The 19,743-nt window shown below is 31.0% G+C and overlaps 1 long non-coding RNA gene across 24 annotated transcripts; it reads right to left on the minus strand.

Annotated features, from left to right (window-relative positions):
- Positions 1 to 8,090: 8,090 nt before the first annotated feature.
- On the minus strand, positions 8,091 to 19,510 carry LOC130716817 (uncharacterized). 24 transcript variants are annotated; one of them, XR_009012188.1, is made up of 15 exons: positions 18,649 to 19,506; positions 18,477 to 18,508; positions 18,223 to 18,386; positions 17,098 to 17,414; positions 16,920 to 16,967; positions 11,979 to 12,199; positions 11,821 to 11,902; positions 11,488 to 11,620; positions 10,149 to 10,603; positions 9,887 to 10,041; positions 9,721 to 9,748; positions 9,399 to 9,536; positions 8,974 to 9,143; positions 8,528 to 8,768; positions 8,095 to 8,429 (listed from the first exon to the last, which is right to left on the minus strand). It is a non-coding gene; the product is annotated as an uncharacterized LOC130716817 (long non-coding RNA). The 24 variants fall into 24 exon arrangements; XR_009012192.1 differs by lacking the exons at positions 8,095 to 8,429; positions 8,528 to 8,768 and having other exon boundaries at positions 8,903 to 9,143; positions 18,649 to 18,754; positions 18,834 to 18,878; positions 19,008 to 19,507; XR_009012187.1 differs by lacking the exons at positions 8,095 to 8,429; positions 8,528 to 8,768 and having other exon boundaries at positions 8,903 to 9,143; positions 18,649 to 18,754; positions 18,834 to 18,902; positions 19,008 to 19,507.
- Between the last annotated feature and the right edge of the window lie 233 nt (positions 19,511 to 19,743).

A 19,743-nucleotide genomic window follows, 5' to 3' on the forward strand; every position in this document is an offset into this window, starting at 1 on the left:
AATATCGCGCAAAGTCCTATAAAGTGCCTTAAAAAAATTCTTATTTAACATAGGAGCTTCATCTCAAATGATCAATTTGGCACGAATCAGTAAAGTTGTCCTTAAGCTACCTTGTTTGATGTTGCAAGTAGTTGTTTCATCGATCTGCAATGGAATTTAAAATCTGGAATGTGTTGTTCCACCACCCGGCAACAACAAAGAAGCAATACCACTTAAACAACATTTAGAACAATCATACCCATTGAACGGATGGCTGCAAATAATGTATTCCAAACAAAAGTTTTGCCAGTTCCTCCTTATCCATACAAAAAGAAAAATCTACCACTATCAGACAACACTAATTGCATTATGCTGTCATATACACTCTTTTGTTCTGTTGTCATCACTGTTAGATAGGATGTATGTTTATTTGTCATTTCTTCTTTGTTGTAGTTAAGCTCATCTACTATGAACTTGTTTTGAAACTGTTCCACATCATCAAAAATTGGATAGGGCAGATAACTATGTTCCTTTAAAGATTTGTCATTTCTTTGAAGCATTTTCTCTATCTTAGCCAAACACAAATTTTGCAACTGGTTATCTTCAATATTTAGTCCTGAAAAAATTGTAAAAGTTGATTTTTAATTGCCCATAAAACTATTTATCATTAATCCATTTTAAAATTAGTAGTTGTGTGTATATATTAGTTCAGTAAGAAGTAATGTAGTAAATAATTAATACATAGGTATATTTAATAGATGCGTGTAAATATTAGTTCAGTAAGATCCAGTATTATCAGCAACATTACTTAATAGCTTGTACCTAATATAAACATAGTTTTAATATTTATATGAATCTTCAAAATGTTGATTTATATTATTTAATAATTTATTTAATGTGTTGACTAATCTTACATTAAATTGGAACAAAATTTCAGTCATAAGTTAATTTTATATATCATATTTTTTGGATTTAATTTTTTTGTTCAAATATTTGACACGTGATTTATTTAAAAGAGGATTTAGAATTAAAATAATTTTCAACTTTGAATTCTCATTTAGTGTTTTATATATTTTCCATTTTTATTAAGCCAGGATAATCATAAAAACAAAGTAAATTTTTTGTTTATTTACTTCATAAATACCCATTTTAAAACCACTTTCAAATTATCACTGTCATCTATCTATCTATCTATAAACTATATAAAGGGAGAGTTTTTGTAGCCTTGGGGGTAAATTTGTCAATCAACAAATAATTTCAAAGACTATGAAGCTTGACCATGGATATTTTGGTAAAGATGCATTTTATTTCACTTGGATTGAATCTCAGCCGTCCATTTCATAGCAATCTCATTGTCTTTCTACATTCTCAAATGCATTCACTAAACTTAATTGTAAAAATCAATGCATTCATTCATATGGGGTCCTAAAAACCTTTGAAGAAACCTTCAATATTCTTATGTTTTTTTAAACCTTTCATCTTCTTCAAAGCTTAAACTATATGTATAAATAGCCCTTTGCTCCATACTTTTTTTTGCCAGTTTTCTTACTTTTATCTTTGCTTTTTATTTGGTTTATAGTAGATTCGGTCATAGGCGTTTCAAGCTTGATCAAACTCTCAAATGGTGAATGACTTTTCATTGTACTTTTTACTTTTTCCTTCTATTATATCATTTCTTTGTCTTTTGCAAATTTTTTAAAAAGTGAGTGTGTCTATCAACGTTTGAGCTTCTAATTTAGAATATCATAATTTGGTTTTTGTTAATTTCAGGTTCAAACTGTGCGAGTGGAGAAGATGATAGATTAGATTGTTATGAGAGGAACAAGTAAAGTAAGACACATGTGTAAAGAAACCATGATTTGAAAGTTATCTAATAAATTTGTATTTCTTTCCTTTAAACTTTCATGCTTGAATTTATAAATTTTTATTTTATTGGGTAACAGAGGATGATGGCATGGTGAAGATTTGAAAGATTTAATCTTGATTGTCCAAATTTTTCTACAATGTTTCAGGTTTGCTACTCTTCTTTTGGTTTCCTCGGTTTTTATTCAGTACAACTGAAATTTAATAGTAAAATTAATCAATGTTTTTCTTCTTGGATTGTTCTTTTAACAGAGACCAAAATGCTCAATGAAATCCTTTGCTTTTGGTTAATGTGGTCATTAGCTATTTACATAAGTTCTTCTAAACAGAGCATTTATCTACTTTCTGCAATTTTACCTTTCTTGCACTTTTTTGATAGACATAGAACAATACTAAATTCAACTTGCTGCTATCAAGGTGCAGTATATACCATAGTCCCACATCAATCAACTTTTATTTATTTTCTCTCTTCTCTATATTTGATCTATGGTGGCTCATGATTCATGAGTTTCTATTTTTATTTATTTATTTTGAAGGAATGGCCAAAAGGTTCATTAGAGGGGACTGTGCAAAACACCATAAAATCATGGGAGATGGAGCTTTCACACAAAACCCGCTTGAAGATTTCAGAACCATAAATCCTGAAAAGTTCAAGCTCTTTGTTAATGGAAATTAATTAACCACATGTTGTCTCAGATTATTTGATTTTTTTCCATGAGTTAATTGAGTACATTTTCCTCGGACTAATTTGATTGTCCTCTACATTCACATGATTTTAGATGTCATAGGATCAAAGTTTCAGAACTCTTTGAGGTTTTGCTTTTTCCAAAAAGAGATCACAAAAGACAAAGAGAACCTCCTCAATTTTTAATTTCTTTATGCATAAGAGTACAACTCCTTAATATTTTAATTTCTTTAATTCAGAGTTGGAGGTTGATATTTGTTTACATAACCTCTTCTAAATAAAATCAAATAAGCTTTTCTAAACGGAGCTTTTATCTACTTACTGCAATTTTACCTTCTTGCACTTTTTTATAGACATAGAACAATACAAATTCAACTTGCTGCCATCTTCGGGCAAGCTAAACATTTTCATAATAGGAAATATCTGCAGCTTAAAGATCTGCAAACGGTGAAGGGCAAGATCGTTCTCTCCAACTGTGGTAAGAACCCTTCTTCTAATTTTTTCTACCATTTGTTTTGTGGAAAACGAAGCGAGAGGGAAGAAATCCACAAAGAGAAAGATCGTTCTCTCCAACTGTGGTAAGAACCTTTCCTTTTTTTTCTTTCTTTCTGCGTTTTGACTTCAGAGTACAGACTTTTAATTTTTCTACAATTTGTTTTTCACATTAGGTTGTTGTCTTCTTTATTCTCATTTCTCCTCTTCCACTCCAGTAAGATACAATCTTTATTGCTCAATTCATTTTTTTGTTCACATTAGGTTGTTATCTTCTTTATTTTATTCCTCATATGGGTGTATGATTTCAAAAATGACACCTTATGAATATCCCCTAGCTTAAGAAGTTTCTCAATACTATAATTCATTTTATTCTCTCCTCATACTGTTATCTCCATTGATTCTCTCATAATTATTTACTAAACCTCTCTTCTACTTTCTATTAAAAAGATATTCTTTTTAATTTTATAAGGCTAAGAATTGCAACTCATACATTTACAAGTTTCAATGTCCTCATTTTGGAAGAGCACTCTTATAAGGCCAAATGTGACATATTCTCTTTCATTTATATGTGCTTATTGTGGATATTGAAGAATTTAGTGGTTACATATTAGTAATTAATATCATTTAGGAATTCCATAGGGCATGATTAGTTAGTTAGGATTTATACAAGACATTAATCCTAAAAAATAAAAGTTAACCGTTTAAACATTAAATTTGATATCAATGCAAATAAAAACTTTCCACTAACCCTTTCCACTACAATAATTACAAGTACTAACTTTCCACTAACTCTCTTATAAGTCTAACTATTTTTCTTCTCTATTTGTGGCCATTCAATACACAAGCTGATTTATTGTTGAATGCATATATTGACAGGAGTGGGAAAGGGAAAGGCCTAAGCCAGGTGGTACAACTCTCATTGAAGAGGAAAAAGAGGAGGGCAGAGAAAGAAGAGGAAGAAAAAAAGGATGGTCCTGAGAAGCAGGACAAAAATAGTATGCTATAAACATCATGTTATTGCATCCAAGAAAGTTTGAGCTTTCTTAGTTTGTCTAGGCACCATTACAATGTATCAAACATATTCAATATTAATTGAGTTATTCATGGTGAATTGACAAAGATACAAATTTATTATTGAAGAGAGATTTTTTTGATAAATTGAAAGGCAGATTTTATCAATACTGAGAGGGTAACGGTAAATTATATCATTTTTTGTAAGTGGTCAGTTGGTTAAATGGTATTAGTTTGTAGTTAATTATATGAATAAAGTGGTTAAATTAATTTGATGTTTGAAGAAAAAATAAACATTTTTTTCTTTATCGGAAAACAAGAAAAATACACCCTAATACAAATTTAGTATTTTCTATTGTAACATGACGAATTTTCAGAATTCTTAATTTTTTTTATATAGTTTCTAAATAATTATTTTTGTAGCATTACAAATATCATTCTAGAATTCTTAATCTTTTGAAATAAAAAAACTTATTAGTTATAAAATTCCTTAAGACATGATCCTTTAGTTTAGATTTCTAGAATATAATAACTAATATTTATTTAAAAATAAAGGTGGATGTTTTAACATTAAACTTTATAAGAATGAAAAAATTACTCATCAAAATAAATGGTTATGATGAGATAGTATTCCATAGATTAATATGACTTATGATTTTTTTTATTTAGTATTTAGTTAAATTAATTACACAATAAATCAAAATTAATATTAATTATTGAACTCCATAAGTCATGGTAAATTATTTTATATTAATTAAAAATTTAACTAATATTAATATTAATCCTTAACAATTAGAGGTAGGGTTTTTTTGGGTGCAAAAGGAAGGGGTTTAAACATTAAATCTAATATGAATGCCAAAATAAATGTTGGAGTAATCCTTCCAGCTTCACCAAATTTATAGTTAATATTAGTTACATATCAAATAATTAGGTTTTTTAGGGTAAATAATTAGGTAAATATCAGTAATAGAATTACATAGGACATATGAATTATTTTAATTTCCTATTATATATATATATTATTTAATATTAATATTAATCTAAAAAAACTTAATATCAGTTACGAAATCCCATAAGACATCATAAATCATTTCAGTCTTATATAATAAATCAATTAATGTTAATACTAATATTAATAAAAACTAATATGATTTATGGAATTCCTTGATAAATTATTTTTTGATTTATACAATATATTAATTAATATTCATATTAATATTCAGCAATTCAAGCTTGTGATTTTACCATTAAATTTGTTATAAATGTCAACTTAAAATTTCTAATAATCATTTAACCTACACCTAAATTTCTTATTATTAGAGTTTAATTAATATTATTAACATATCAAATATAAATAAAATCATATACGGAATTCCATAGGACATGAAAATTATTTTTAATTTATATAAAATTAATATTTAATATTAATCTTGAAAAAATGTGATATCAATTATGGAACTCTCTTTAGGACATGGTAAATTATTTTAAATTTATAAATTATGTAAATCAATATTGATATTAATATTTAGCTATTAAATTTTGGGATTTTTACATTAAATATAATATGAATGCGACAATAAAATTTCTACTAACCATTGCGCCTCCACTTAGTTTTTTGTTAATTGTGTATTTGATATTATTTACAAATTAAATAAAAATAAAATATCAGTTACGAAATTCCAAAAGACACGATAATTTTTCTAGGGAATTATAACATAAGTTACGGAATTTCACAAGACATAGAAAATTATTATCAAATTTATACAATATATAAATAAATATTAATATTATTCTTTAGCAATTAATTTTGAAATTTTAACATTAACTTTGATATGAATGCCACAATAAACCTTTTTTTTTCGATGCATCGGAAAACTCACAATAAACCTTTTACTAACCCTTTCGCTTACACTTTGATATTTTATTGGTGTTTAGTTAATATTATATACACACTAATTAAAAAGTTTAATATCAGTTACGGAAATCCATAGGACATGCATGATAATTTTATTAGAATTAGAATTATATAATATAATAAATAATATATTATTATTAATCTTTAAAATTTTAATATCATTTACAAAATTCCATAGGACATAGAAAATTAATTTGGATTTAAAAAAATTATATAAATATAAAACTAAGGATAAGATGTTTATTGTGATTATTATTTTACTAAATGGTTGAATCAAATTATAGTAATGAGAATTTTATCATGATTTTCCAATTTGCACAAAATTTGTTAATTAATATATTCAATCATTCTTTTGCTGCCAAAAAAAAATTGTCACAACAAAAAGAGTTGTAACCTTCCTGTTCCATGTAGTTAATGAATGGAAGAATTAAATTAATAAATATAAAACAAATTCAAATATATTTATCCCATTATACTAACTATTGTCTTCTATTTTTTTATATTTCGTGAAAGCCAGTAAGTCAATCAAAATGTCAAGTTACATTCTCAATGTAATAATCATTCTATTTTCTATTTGTAACAAAATATTTTTATAATCATTACTTACTTAATGTCTTTTATCAGCTCATATATAATATGAGAAAAGGTAATATATAGTGTCGGTGTAAACTTTTTTACACAAACGTCTAATTGATTTCCGTCACATCAGAAACTATAATTATAATTTAATTAAAATAAATGAGCAATATAATCATTCATCCCACGTGACATACAATAATTGGATAACATTGTAAAATTTCTTTACATTGAAAGTACAAATCCATTAAACTCATATAATATTTCATTTCACTAAAATAAAAAATTAAATTGTTATATAAAAGACCGAATTAAATAGTTCAACGTTGAAATAAACGTAAAAACAAAAATTAGTATAATTATTATGTCACTACAAATTAAATACAAACACATACGACACATAAAAAAACACTAAACAATTTAAGTTAACTTACATCTAAAATTAATTTTAATTTTTTAATTCATAACTTTGTTTTTATAAACCTAATAAAATAAATTACTTTATTAAACTTTAGCTCAATAAACATAATACCCCGTGTAACGCACGAGTAACGAAATATATTTTTTTCCTCTATAACAAACTAAATTAAATAGTGCAACATTAAACACATAACCCAATAATAAATAAAATAGTTGTGCTTCTACAAAATAAAAGCAAACACATTCTTTACGGAAAAAATTTACAAATTCGTGTTTTCTTATATTCAATTTTTTTTTGTCCCTTTAACTCATAAACTATTTTTAAATAAACATAATACAAATTTAAATTTTTTTATACAATAAATAAAAATTAAAATCTCCCGTGCATCGCACGGGTAAAAGGACTAGTTTAATTCATAAAGTAGACAAACCAAAATAATTATAATCCATGTATGCATTAAATGTATTATATCCTATGGAAAGTAATTTTTTTTGATATAAACATCTGGCACCCGATCACCCTTTGGATGCCGCCAGATTCGGGATTTAGTCACAATTAAGGCTCATTAGCCCTCCTTGAATGTATTGTGTGGGGATCGAACCCGAGAGCTCTTCCCACACACTCGCCGCCAGATTCGGGATTTAGTCACAGTTAAGGCTCCCCGTCCTTCCCCTGAGTGTATTGTGTGGCGATCGAACCTGATAGCTCTTCCCACACACTAAGCTTGCGTTGCCAACTGAGCTACCTAATCTATTAAGACATTTTTTTTGAAATGTGTCATTTCTTAACAAAATTCATTTCTTAGATGAACGAATATCCTCCTAGGATGAAAGCTATTATGATTATGAATCTCAATTTTATGATTTAGAATAGGTCCAAAAGTGAACTCAGGTTTAGATCAATGATGAAGGAAACCTAACAAATAAAGAGAATGACTTGAGGCACATGAAAGAGGTCTTTAAAACAGAAATGCATGTAGTGCTCAGAAAAAAACAGAAATGCATAAAGCATTGTAGATCATTCCTGCTAGGTGACCCATGTAGTATATGATCAATCATGAAACCATAATCAATTCTCCAAATCAAAATAACACAAAGCTGAGAAAATACATATTAAGAATAAAAAACACCTTAAAGATTTGTTCTTTAGGAAATGCAGCTATTGCAGCTGTCCCTGCATCTCAAGCAAGTCCTTCACTAAATTTGTTGATTTGAATGGGGTTTCTTTGAGGCAACTCGTCAATTGTTAGACTGAGAAGATTTCTCAAATGGGGACTGAGAAATTAAAAGTTCTCAAATGGGGGTGAAATGTAGTAAGGACTCTGAAATCGTCTCGGCCATGATTTTGGACTCATTCTTTGAAGGGGTTTTCTCCTTCAGGGCATTTATGTTGCTACGTGACCTCTCCGTGGGTGTACTATAGCAAGAGCAACTTTGCCAGCCAATAATTATAGGTCATGGGATAAGGAGATTTAGAAGAAAGCTCTAAAAAGGAGAAATACAATTAATAATGTTTTACATAGTGCACATTACACTGAATGAATGTATGTAATTTAATTAATTAATTAATAACCCTTATTTACCTATGGATTCTCATAATCGAGCACTCTCATTCTCAAGACCTGCTTCAAAACAGCTTAAATTTAAACCCCTCTTGAACTTTTGGCCAAATGGAATGCAGATTCATAGAATCACATAAATAATGTGAAATAATTTGTTCTAGAGATAAAAGGTAAAGAAGATTTCAACTTGTAAATGAGGGCATTGAAACTTGTAAATGTATGAGTGGCAGCATAGTATATCTTCCTCTTGGCCTCCTCCTCACTAAAAATGGCAAAAATAACATATTTTGAGTCGAAATTATAAGAGAGCTTTAGTAACTAATTGGGACATAATCAAATGAGATGATAGTAGATAATGAGGAGAGAAAAACAAAAGAATTATATATTGGAGACCAATTTAATAAGCAAATTCATTATGAATTAATACTGTAATTCAGAATCAAAATTATAAGAAGGATTAGAAAGACCTAGAAACATCCAACAAATTCGTAAGAGGTATCAATGAAAAATTGAAGGAAAGCTGAATCACATCACAATCGACACAACAGGGTCAATGAGACCAAAGCTGCTCAATTACTTTGCTTCATGTTTGAAATCCATCCTCATTGTGTGGTACCTCTTGGGTCTTTGACATTTCCTAGGAACATCAGAAACACAAAATATAGAGAGGTTAGTTTATAAAAGCTCTAAAAAACTTCCGAAAACAGTTACACATTCGGGGTTTTGGACTGCTAACTTATGAGTTATTGAGGCAGCAAAACTATAACTACTGAATAATTCTATATGCTCAGAAATAATGTAATCAGAAATATGATAGAATAAGAATTATACAAAAAACTCAATCTATTAATATTAGTCATACATAAAAATCACATAAAATAAAGAAAATAACCTGCTGAGCTTCAAATCTCTTCCAAGTTTCTAGGCTGGCTTCCCTTTCTCCCTCAATATCTCTGCCACTGTTACTCCTAACTGTTATCTGATTCCATCCGCTCCATAGCTCGTTTCAGAAATTGACTTCTTGAGTAACCTTTAACAAATATCAAAAAATTGAATGATGGTGAAAGATAAAATGAATTGAAGATAGATCAAACGAAACAAATTATGAAGCGGGATATACATAACAGAATATTAAATATAATGATAAATAGTGGGATAGCATTAGCAATTAAAAATATTGAAGTCATGACATATGTGCACATAAAATGACTCACCATATCAAAGTGAACCAAGGCATAAAACCTTCAATTGCAAAGATATAAGCAAAGCAAAAATTAGTGATAAGAAAGAGAAAAATAGTTAGAAACACATGAATTGATAAAGAAAGGGGGGAAATGGAGAAACTGATGAGGGAAGCTAAAAATGAAGGAAGAAACATACCTGAAGCAGAAACACTATGATAATGATTTATAGTTTTCCTTTCCCTTTCACCATAAGATGGCTATAATGTCAAAAACTAACTGAACCACCCCGTTATTGCTGATTTTCTGCCTCATTTTCATTCTCCTGAACAACGTATCCAACCTCAGTCCAAGCTACATCAATTGTACAGACTCATATAAATAATAAGCCATATTATATTTGTTGACCTTTTAATTGTGTAGAAGCAGCTGACCTTAATTTTGCTAGGAGTAGTGCTTACCTGGTTACCATAATCCAGCAATGGCGGGAACACACACATGTATAAAGGAAATGCTCACACCTCCGCATCCTTGATTCTCAGAATGTTTCTTTGTAATGTGAAGGTAGCGTGCCCTAAAAAATTGAAAATCAAAAGAATCTCAGCTTAAATATATAGCCTAAAATATAAACCTCATTTTGAATTTTTATTTCTATCTCTATATAAATTCAATTAAATTGAAGCTTGAGCGTGTACTTTTCGGTTAATACTCTCCCTCCCATAAACCGTGACCCGAGTGCAGGAATCTACAATAACACATCTAACAGGATAAAAAATAACACGAGAATGAACAGAGTTGCCTGAAAGTAGGATGGAAGATTCTACATGAAAGTATAGTACATGACAATGTACTTAACATACATTAAAACTCTTTTATCCCCTGCTATTGCGCATAAGCAAAGTTCTTCATTTTTCTCCTGATTAATACAAAAGAAAGTTAGCATCGGATTAACAAAACAAAGGAATACCTGAAGCCAATGCATGATTGAGTGATGTTTTGGATTTGAATTCAGTTCAAGAATTATCTTGCGAATGACATACCACAAAACTAAATCAGATTAACATCAATATGCAAAGAAAGAAGGCAAACAAAGAGTGCAATTTTAGACCATCAAAATAGCAGCGACAACAAAGATAATCTCTGACACTGAATAAAAGAGTCAAACAATGATCAAGCAACCAAGTAATAAAAAAGAAAGAGTTGAAATGAAGAACCTTTGTTTAAACGCACTAATTTGAAAGTGTAACAGAAAAAAGAAATTATCAAAAAGAGAAATTGAATGTTACGCCTGATCAGAAATTTACGGGATTCCCTTTTTCAGGGGATAATAAGTTCCAGAAATAGGTAAAAAGAGAGGGGCTTGGCTGGTCAAATTTCAAATTTGAATTTGAAACTTCTTTTTCAAATTTGAAAGATTGTGGCATTGATTGATTTTAAATATGGATATAATGGCTCTAGAGTGCAGATTTGCTTGATTATCTCTTCTGATATAATGGCTCATGAGTGCAGATTCTTACTCTTTTTTAAAAAAAAAAAAAACAGTAACAAATGTTTTGGCATAAATAAAAAAACGTTACATAACGTGATTGAAGGAAATAAATGTCCTAATTTGAAGCTTGATAGGTAGAGTGATTTAAGGACATGGTCAAAATGAGAAAAAATTGACAATGAAATCTGTTCTTGAATTACAAATAAGGCAGATTAGGCAACTAATCAACAGATTCAGCATCGAATAAGAAACTAATCAATCACCAAATTTTTTGAAAAAGGAATAAAAACCAAATCCTGCTTTGAACATACCTGAGATGGCGATGAGGTCAAACTTGCAGCCATGATGAACTCGAGGATTCAGACACAGGAACTGCAGGAGATCTGTCAAAACAATTCTGAAATTCTTGCACATACTCAGCTGGAAACCGTGTGGTTGGTGATGCTATGAAGTGCAAAAAACAAATAAATATAAGCATAGGTTTTAAAGTGAATGGAATAAAGAAGATCAACTATCTAACTGAGAGGGGAAAATCCTAGATTTCAACCAATAAAATGGCAAGCATGAAGAAAAAAGCAGGAATTAAGCTATGAGCAGCCTTAATGTTAGTTCTCCACAAAAGAAAATATTCAAATTTCTAGTACCTGCTACCTCATCCCGCAAATTTGTTGGACAAAGTCGAACTCGCAGTCGCCGACGAAAAACTACCATGGAATCTGTATTGGCCTGCAAAACCCGGATTTCACAAATCAATATCCGGTCAGGAAGAAGACTAAAGTACTGGAGTACAAAAACCACGTACCAGAGTCGAGGACGCTGTGAGAATTCGTATCACGCTTTTTGATGTTATTGATCTTATACTCGGTTAGGAGAGGGTGGATCTGAGCATGGGGAGGGATGAGACTGCCGATTACAACCGTAAAGGGGCCGTAATGCCACGACGTCGATCAGAGAAAGAGGCTATCGCAGAATGGAAAATTTTCAGAGGAGGAGGGCATCGGTGAAGAAAAAATGGAAGAGATGCTGATGAATGAAACGACAGAGAAGGAAAATAGATGAGAGAGGGCAAAAACGTGTTTTGATAATTGGAATTAATTATTGGTATTAAAGAGAGGTGAGTGTAGGTTAAGAATAAAGGTGTAGGATAATATGAATGAAGGAATGCATGTCATGTAGGATTTTTTCATATATTAACCAATTAGGAGGTGCCACACAGGCGATGACTGGACCTTGAAAAACCCCTAAATGTATATATTATGGATTAAGAAAAAGAATTCATGCTTTTATTTCTACCGTTAATGGCTTAATGCTCTCGATGGCTCCACCTCCTGAATTTTTTTTTTCAATATAGCAAACATGGTGATCTGTTGAAAGTTTATTTGTGAAAAAAAAATAGGCACTGTTATGTGTCATCGCAGATTCGATCCCGGGTCTGGAGCGTACTTGAAATGAAAAAACATGAATTTTAGTTAAAATTTATAATATTTACCACCATGCCACCGTGTTTTCATATTTGCTCCTATTTTTGGGGAACTATTGAACTGAATGAATTTTTATTTAATCTTTTATTCTATTAATTGTGTACACAATTTGGACCAATAAAAGAGATACATGTGGAAAATAGTAAGGAAGAGCCAATCAGGAAAATACATGTGTCATTAAAATCACAATATGACCCACTTTGGTGGATGTGTTTTATATATTATTAAGATATCATGAAAACATAAAACTTCATTACCAATTGACATGAAACAATCTAACATAAATAGTACCTAAAAAGTGAAAAGCAACACTAAATGTCATGCCATGACACTTAGAACTTAGATGTCTCCAACATGCCAAATAATATATATAGACATGTAACAAATAACTACAAACAAATACTCTAAGTTCAAATATGACAAACTAGTATTTTTTACCAGTGCGATGCACGGGGATATCCATTTTTGTTTTTGGTTTTTCTTTTATGATCTTTTTTAAAATATGTGTTATTTCTTTTAAGATATTTTATGGATTAATATGAGAAAATTTATTTTAGATATAAAAAACATAAATTTTAAAGTATTTTTATTGAATGTTTGTTTTGGTTTTTTTAGTTACTACTTTTTTATCATATTTATCCTCGTCTTGTGACGTGTGAAACATTCGAGGGTATTCTTTTCTTTTTTATAGGAAAATAATAGTTGTTAGTAATGTAAGTAATTAGTTCTTTCACCTGGGTTTGAACATGGCCCCTCACCTTTCATTCCTCACAACCCATATGTCTCATAACTCTTACCACTTGACCTAACCCTCGGGGACATTTTTTTTTTCTTTTAAGCGTGAAATTTTTCAAAATAAGTGTTTTTTCTACGTTTAGTAAAAGAAAGTTAATGAACCGAATTCGGATCGAGTGTTCGATCCTTAGGAGTCACACTCATGGAGAAGCCTTTAGCTTTCACCACATCCAGGTTAAAATTGCGAGCGCAATTTAATACACCAAAAATAAAATTTTTATAAATTTAAAGAAAAAAATTAATTTTAGTATAATAAAAAATAAATTTGGAATTTTCATTTTGGGATTAATTTATCATGTTTCGTTGCCATCACCACCACGGTTGCCTTCGTTGCCGCCATCAGTGAAGGCCAGCGACAATGTCACTTGTGTTGGCGGCAGTGAAAAATTATTTTTTTCATTTATATCAGGTAGAATATCAACCTTTAGTTGCTGAAGATTAATTTAAATATTAGTAACATATTGTATAAATAAAAAATAATTAATCATTTTTTATGGAAATCATAACTGATATTATTTTCTTTAATATTAATATTAATATTAATTAATTTATTATATTAAACTGATATGATATCTTAAGGTATTTCATATCTGATTTTAATTTTTTTAAGTATAATATTAAAATTAAATAATACATATTTAATAAAACCCAAATACTTGATCATATCCAATATAATTCACTAACTTATAGTAACCTCATTATTTGGTGAAGGTGAAAGGGTTAGTCTTAAAAACAAAATTTGGTGAAGGTGAAAGGGTTAGTCCAATATTTATTTTGACATTCATATCAAATTAAATGTTAAACATCTAGCTTTAATTTTTAACTATTATTATTAATATTAATTAAATTATTATATTATTAAAAAATAACTTACCATGACCTATAGAGTTCTAAGTAATGTTAACTTTTTTATTTAGTGCGTAACTAATATTAACTAAACAATAAAAAAATTGCAAGTGAAAGGGTACGGTTGTGAATTGATGACGATTAATATCAATATAAAGATTAATTAATATATTATATAAATAGAAAATATTTTATCATGTCCAATGAATTTATCTCATGGAAATTCACTTTTGAAGATTATTAATTAATATATTCTATATAACTTAAAAAAATTATAATATCCTGATATTAAAATTTAAATTAATTACTTCAAATTGTACTTTTTAAAAGTGAATATATAGATTATTTCTTATTCAAATTCTAATGAGGTTGTCGCTAAAGGATAACTCAAGTGGTAAGATGAGTTGTTGGGAAGGGGAAGATTTAGAGATCAACTGCTGGGGTATAATTTTTTTTTCCAATGTACCAAAATAAATAAAAAATTCTAAAAGTCAGTACCCAAGAAAAAGTTTCTTTTTATATGCAAATAATTAAAAAAATTGTATATTCATGTAGTGCAAAACAATATTTGAATATCACCGATAAGGATCAATACATTTTTTCAGTTAACCTGGTACCATCCATTATACAGCGCAAAAGTCTTTATTAAGGATCATTACATTTTTCTATTATACAACACTGGCTAAGTGTCAACCAATAGCAATACAAAACATAAAAAGCTAAACAAATTCTCTTTTTTTTTCAAGGGGATGACAGGGAGGTCACACAACAGGTAATCACAATGATACTATACCCTAATATTCCAATCCTTTCTTGATGTTAATAGTCAAATCCATATCCCACTATGATGTTGCTCTCTCCTTGTACCAAGCTCTGATTTTTTTGTGTGGCTAACCTCAGTCCTGTCAAATTAAAATCTCTATGGTTTATAGCATCCAAGATCTACCCATTTTGAATCTCCTTTTTGTCTCTTACTTGAGAGGCTTGGTGTTGTTCCCAATTTAGAACATATTACTAATGAAGCCCCCTAGTTCCTGCATAATAGTTGTTCCCTAAGGCATTGTTTGGTTGGAGGAGAACGGAGGGAAGGGGAGGGGAGGGGAGGGATTTTTAAAAACTGATTTTGTTTGGTTCAAACTTTAGGAGGGGAGGGGAGGGGAGGGGAGGGAAATGGAGGGGAGCAAAATCCCTCCAACCCCAATATTTTGTTCCCCCCAAAAGTGGGGGAATTAGGAGGGGAAATAAATTTCGGACAAAAATAACCTTGCACAAATCTAAAAATTCCAATTTTTTATTCTAGGGTTTCTCTTCTTCATTTCACGTGTATTTCCTACCTTCTTCTCACAACCACCCTTCTTCTCACAACCACCGCTGCCCCCTCTCTACTCACTCTCTCCGCCGCCGATGCCCCCCTCTCCGGTCTCTCTCTCCGCCGTCGTCGCCTCCTTCTCAGGGTGCCAAAACTCATATAAGAATTATTCAATTCATTGTCAAAATTGAAATTGAATATTCACTCCACACACCACTGTCTCACTTCCTTTCTCAAATTGTAATCTCTATTTTTCAATACTGGTACGCTTTCTCTTGTTTCATTTGCATACAAGGTTCAAATTCAGTTTATTAGGCACGTACCATACTTTGTATCCACTCATTCATGTGAATTCTAGAAAATGTGTGTGTTCATGATGAATTAATTGCTTCTTACGGAGATTAGTCATGACTGTTTCTGATGAAAATGGAGCAACGACAAAGCCCAAGGTATTTGTACTCAAATTATTAATCATGAATCATAACTTTTTTGTTCTGTTGTTTACAACAATTTCAATTCATTTATTCTGAGCAGGGGAAATTTTGATCACTTTGTAGCAATGAATTTGTGAATTTAATGGTGCATTTAACTTCTCTTTTTTTGTCACTGTGCAAGTGCAAGATCTCGAAAATTCTGGTTTGTGAGGTTGTGGTGAAGGCTTAATATGCAGAATAATTGTTGATGAAGAAGATGTTATATTGTGTTGTTAAATTCAAGTAAATATATAATGGTATAAAAGTAATTTTAATTATAAATTCTCTTCCCTCACCTCATGAACCAAATAAAAATAAGTTATTTTCCCTCTCCTCCCCTCCTATGAACCAAACATAATAAGTATTAAAATCCCTCCCTTCCCATTCCCTCCCCTCCCCTCCCCTCCATTAAAATCCCTCCCCTCCCCTCCATTAAAATCCCTCCCCTCCCCTCCCCTCCTTTGAACCAAACAGGGGCTAAGACATCAACTTACAACAGCAAAACAGATTTTTTCATGTTCAGTAAAATAATCAAATGATGCTAAGTTTTAGGAATGATTTTTGCAAGTTTGGACATGGAGAAGAGGAATTTGAGTGGTATACAATCTTCAGAACTTATGGCCATGCTTTATAATGTAAATACAATTTTGATTAGCTGTCAATTTTGGCTTGGAGACTTATAACAGAATGTGTAGAGTTTCAAGTAAAATAAACACTTTCAGTAATGAAAAGAAGGCACTAAACAAATTACTTTGAGGCATTTTGACACTCAAAAAAAAGATACAAAGATATATTAAATGTTTCCTTCTTATAAAGACAAAGAATCACACAATACTCACCTTGGTCTTTGGCAGCTAGCAAGTCAGTTTGAGATCTCACTTCATCCTCTAAAACAGATGCAGAAAGGTGTCATAGAAAAGTGAATGGAATTAATTATGCAAGATTGTAACAGTTATAGCAAAAAAGAGAAGGAAAAAAGTTATAATAGAGAAAAAGAAGATATAGATAGATACTAACTTATTGCTCCTGCGTGTTCTCTCAACATTTTAATCCTCTTGCTTGTCTACATGATTTTCACCAACCATTCTGCACTTCCTTGAATAAGCATGCGTCCTGCAAAAATGACAATGAGAATAACACTATTGAATATGAAATTTACTTTGACTATGTGGCTTTAATGAGATTACTTGTGTTATGCACGAAGTTAGCATAGAAAAGGGGCATGTATTAAAAAGCTCAATACCGGCAACACTTTCAGAAAAATCAAATTATTTACTCATCATCAGGACAGATAGTGGTCTAGTGTTTAATTCCTCTTCTTCATTCATAGTCATCTGTGCCAAGAAAATAATGTGTTAATTGGGTAAAATATCAAACCATAATATAAAGTATAAACACATCTAAAGTTCCTATACTAAGGAAAACCAATTTGATATATGCAGAATGAGAACAGATGGATAAAACTAACAATGTATCATGTATTATTAGATTTTTTTCTATAACTTATAGTGTTTGCAAAAACCATGGTTTTGAGGGCACCCAACTCAAAAGCAAACATGCACTAAGTTGATCATAAACAGGGTTACTCCCAGATCCACAAAGTAAATAGATTTTTCCATACCATGCATTCAGACATGGAAAGTGACCCATAAGATAAAGGTCAAAATGAACAATTTTTTATATACATGTAGAATTATACTGGAAACAATAATACAATTGCTATTGCAAGGATGACATCAATCTCTCATTGCATTTAACAGATTTAGTTAAATATCACATCAATAAAATGTCCAATCATTGATTTAGGCAGCTTAATTATTTAAGCTGCAGATCTTTCCTATTATGAAAATGTTTAGCTTGTCCCAAGATGGCAGCAAGTTGAAAATGTGTAATTAAGCTTCTTCAGGTGAGTATCTTATTTTCAGTGGTGCTAACAATCTTAGAAATTGGGCATGCTATCTGGCACTAAGAATGATATTAGAAGTAATAACATCCTGTGAGAATGAAAATTGCAAGCGGTTTCAAATTATTGCCTTGCCAATGAAGGACTAATGAAATGGTGCTCGCCAAATCCTAAATAGAAATTAGCAATTAGAGTCAATAAAATAAAGGAAGGGAAGAGTTTAGGAAGATGAAACACACTTGAAGTCCAATAAAGGTTGAAACGACAGAGAGCTCAGCCAAATAAATCTGGCTGCTGGCACATCTCCTTCCTCAGCCACCACATGTACTGTGAGTTTGCTGCACCTTCCCTCATCCTTACCGGTGTCATGAGCAATGAAGATCACCATTGCCTATAAAGGAACCTGTACATGAAATGGCAGTCAAATTAGATTTTCGATCTGAAAAGGCAGAACTAAAAGGATGATAGAAGACAAAAATAGAAGGTTACTTACCGGGCTGGATGAATCCATACTTCTGATTCAATCTAACCAACAGAAAAAAGGAAAATGAATCTAATTGTTGATACATGAAATTAAAAACAGTTCATGGCAAGATTTAAGATAACAAACACCTATCAATTACATGTCACAACTCTCATAGTCATAAGAGATTAAGAAGACTTACGAATACAAAGATAAACTCTCTAAACGACATAGGTAGCAATGTTGAACTTGCTTTGAAGCCTTTAATCGTCACACTCTTTATTTGCTTTGTTGATGTCCATGTTGACCTATAAACACAAAATCTGATGGAGAAAAAAACACAAAGCAATTGAACACTGAGCAAACCTGATAGCGCTTAGTTCTTACCTTGGCGAACAGAAAGAGAAGATGAGACCGTAAATAAAGGGGTTTCTATAATACGAAAAAAAACAGCATCTGAATGTGCAAATCAAAGTGATTTTCATTTAGAATAGAGATACTGACAAAGAACAAATTCATAAGGAAATATGGAAAATTGAACACGCAGAGAAAATATCTCACCTCCATGGTTAGCGTTAAGATGAAAGGAAGAAGAAAAAGGATTCTGGGTAGCCATTCTGAGCTGGGTCACACGGCTTGCAGCCACGGTTCACCAGCATGGTAAAGTTCGCGAAGGCATCAGCCATGAGGTGGAGATCTTGAGGGATCCCGCGGCGTGCGAAGTTGTGAATCCTACACGGTAGAAAGTGAGGGATGGGTCTGGAGCAGTCGAAAAGCTTTTGTTGTTCAATCGGTGGCGCCACTGCAGGCGTGGTGGAGGACTGGAGGTGTTGGCTTCTGAGGGCAATTCGTGACGATTCGCGGGCCAGGGAAGGATGCAATCAGAGTGGTTCCATTGCGGTAGAAAGTGAGGGAGAGGAGATTGAAGTGAAAGGCCAGAAATTTTGAAGAGAATGAATGAGAGGTGAACTGCTGTTTAACGAAATCGTAGTTGAAGAAACCGAAAAGGCGGACATTAGAATGAAACGCGAGAAGGTGGAAAAATGAAAACGGAAGGAAAACGAAAAAGCGTTAGCGAAACGCTGAAGGAGATCAATATTGTAGCTCGATTTCAATGGCCAAGATTTGATCCTTAACTAATAACTTACTGTGAATCAACGGCTGAGATTCAATCCAAGTGAAATAAGAGATATTTTTACTAAAATAACCATGGCCAAACTTCATAATTTTTAAAATTAATTGTTGAATGACATGTTTGCCCTCAAGGCTGCAGAAACTCTGCTTTTATATATATTAT

Source organism: Lotus japonicus, chromosome 5, assembly GCF_012489685.1.
Source record: "Lotus japonicus ecotype B-129 chromosome 5, LjGifu_v1.2".
Lineage (NCBI taxonomy): Eukaryota > Viridiplantae > Streptophyta > Magnoliopsida > Fabales > Fabaceae > Lotus > Lotus japonicus.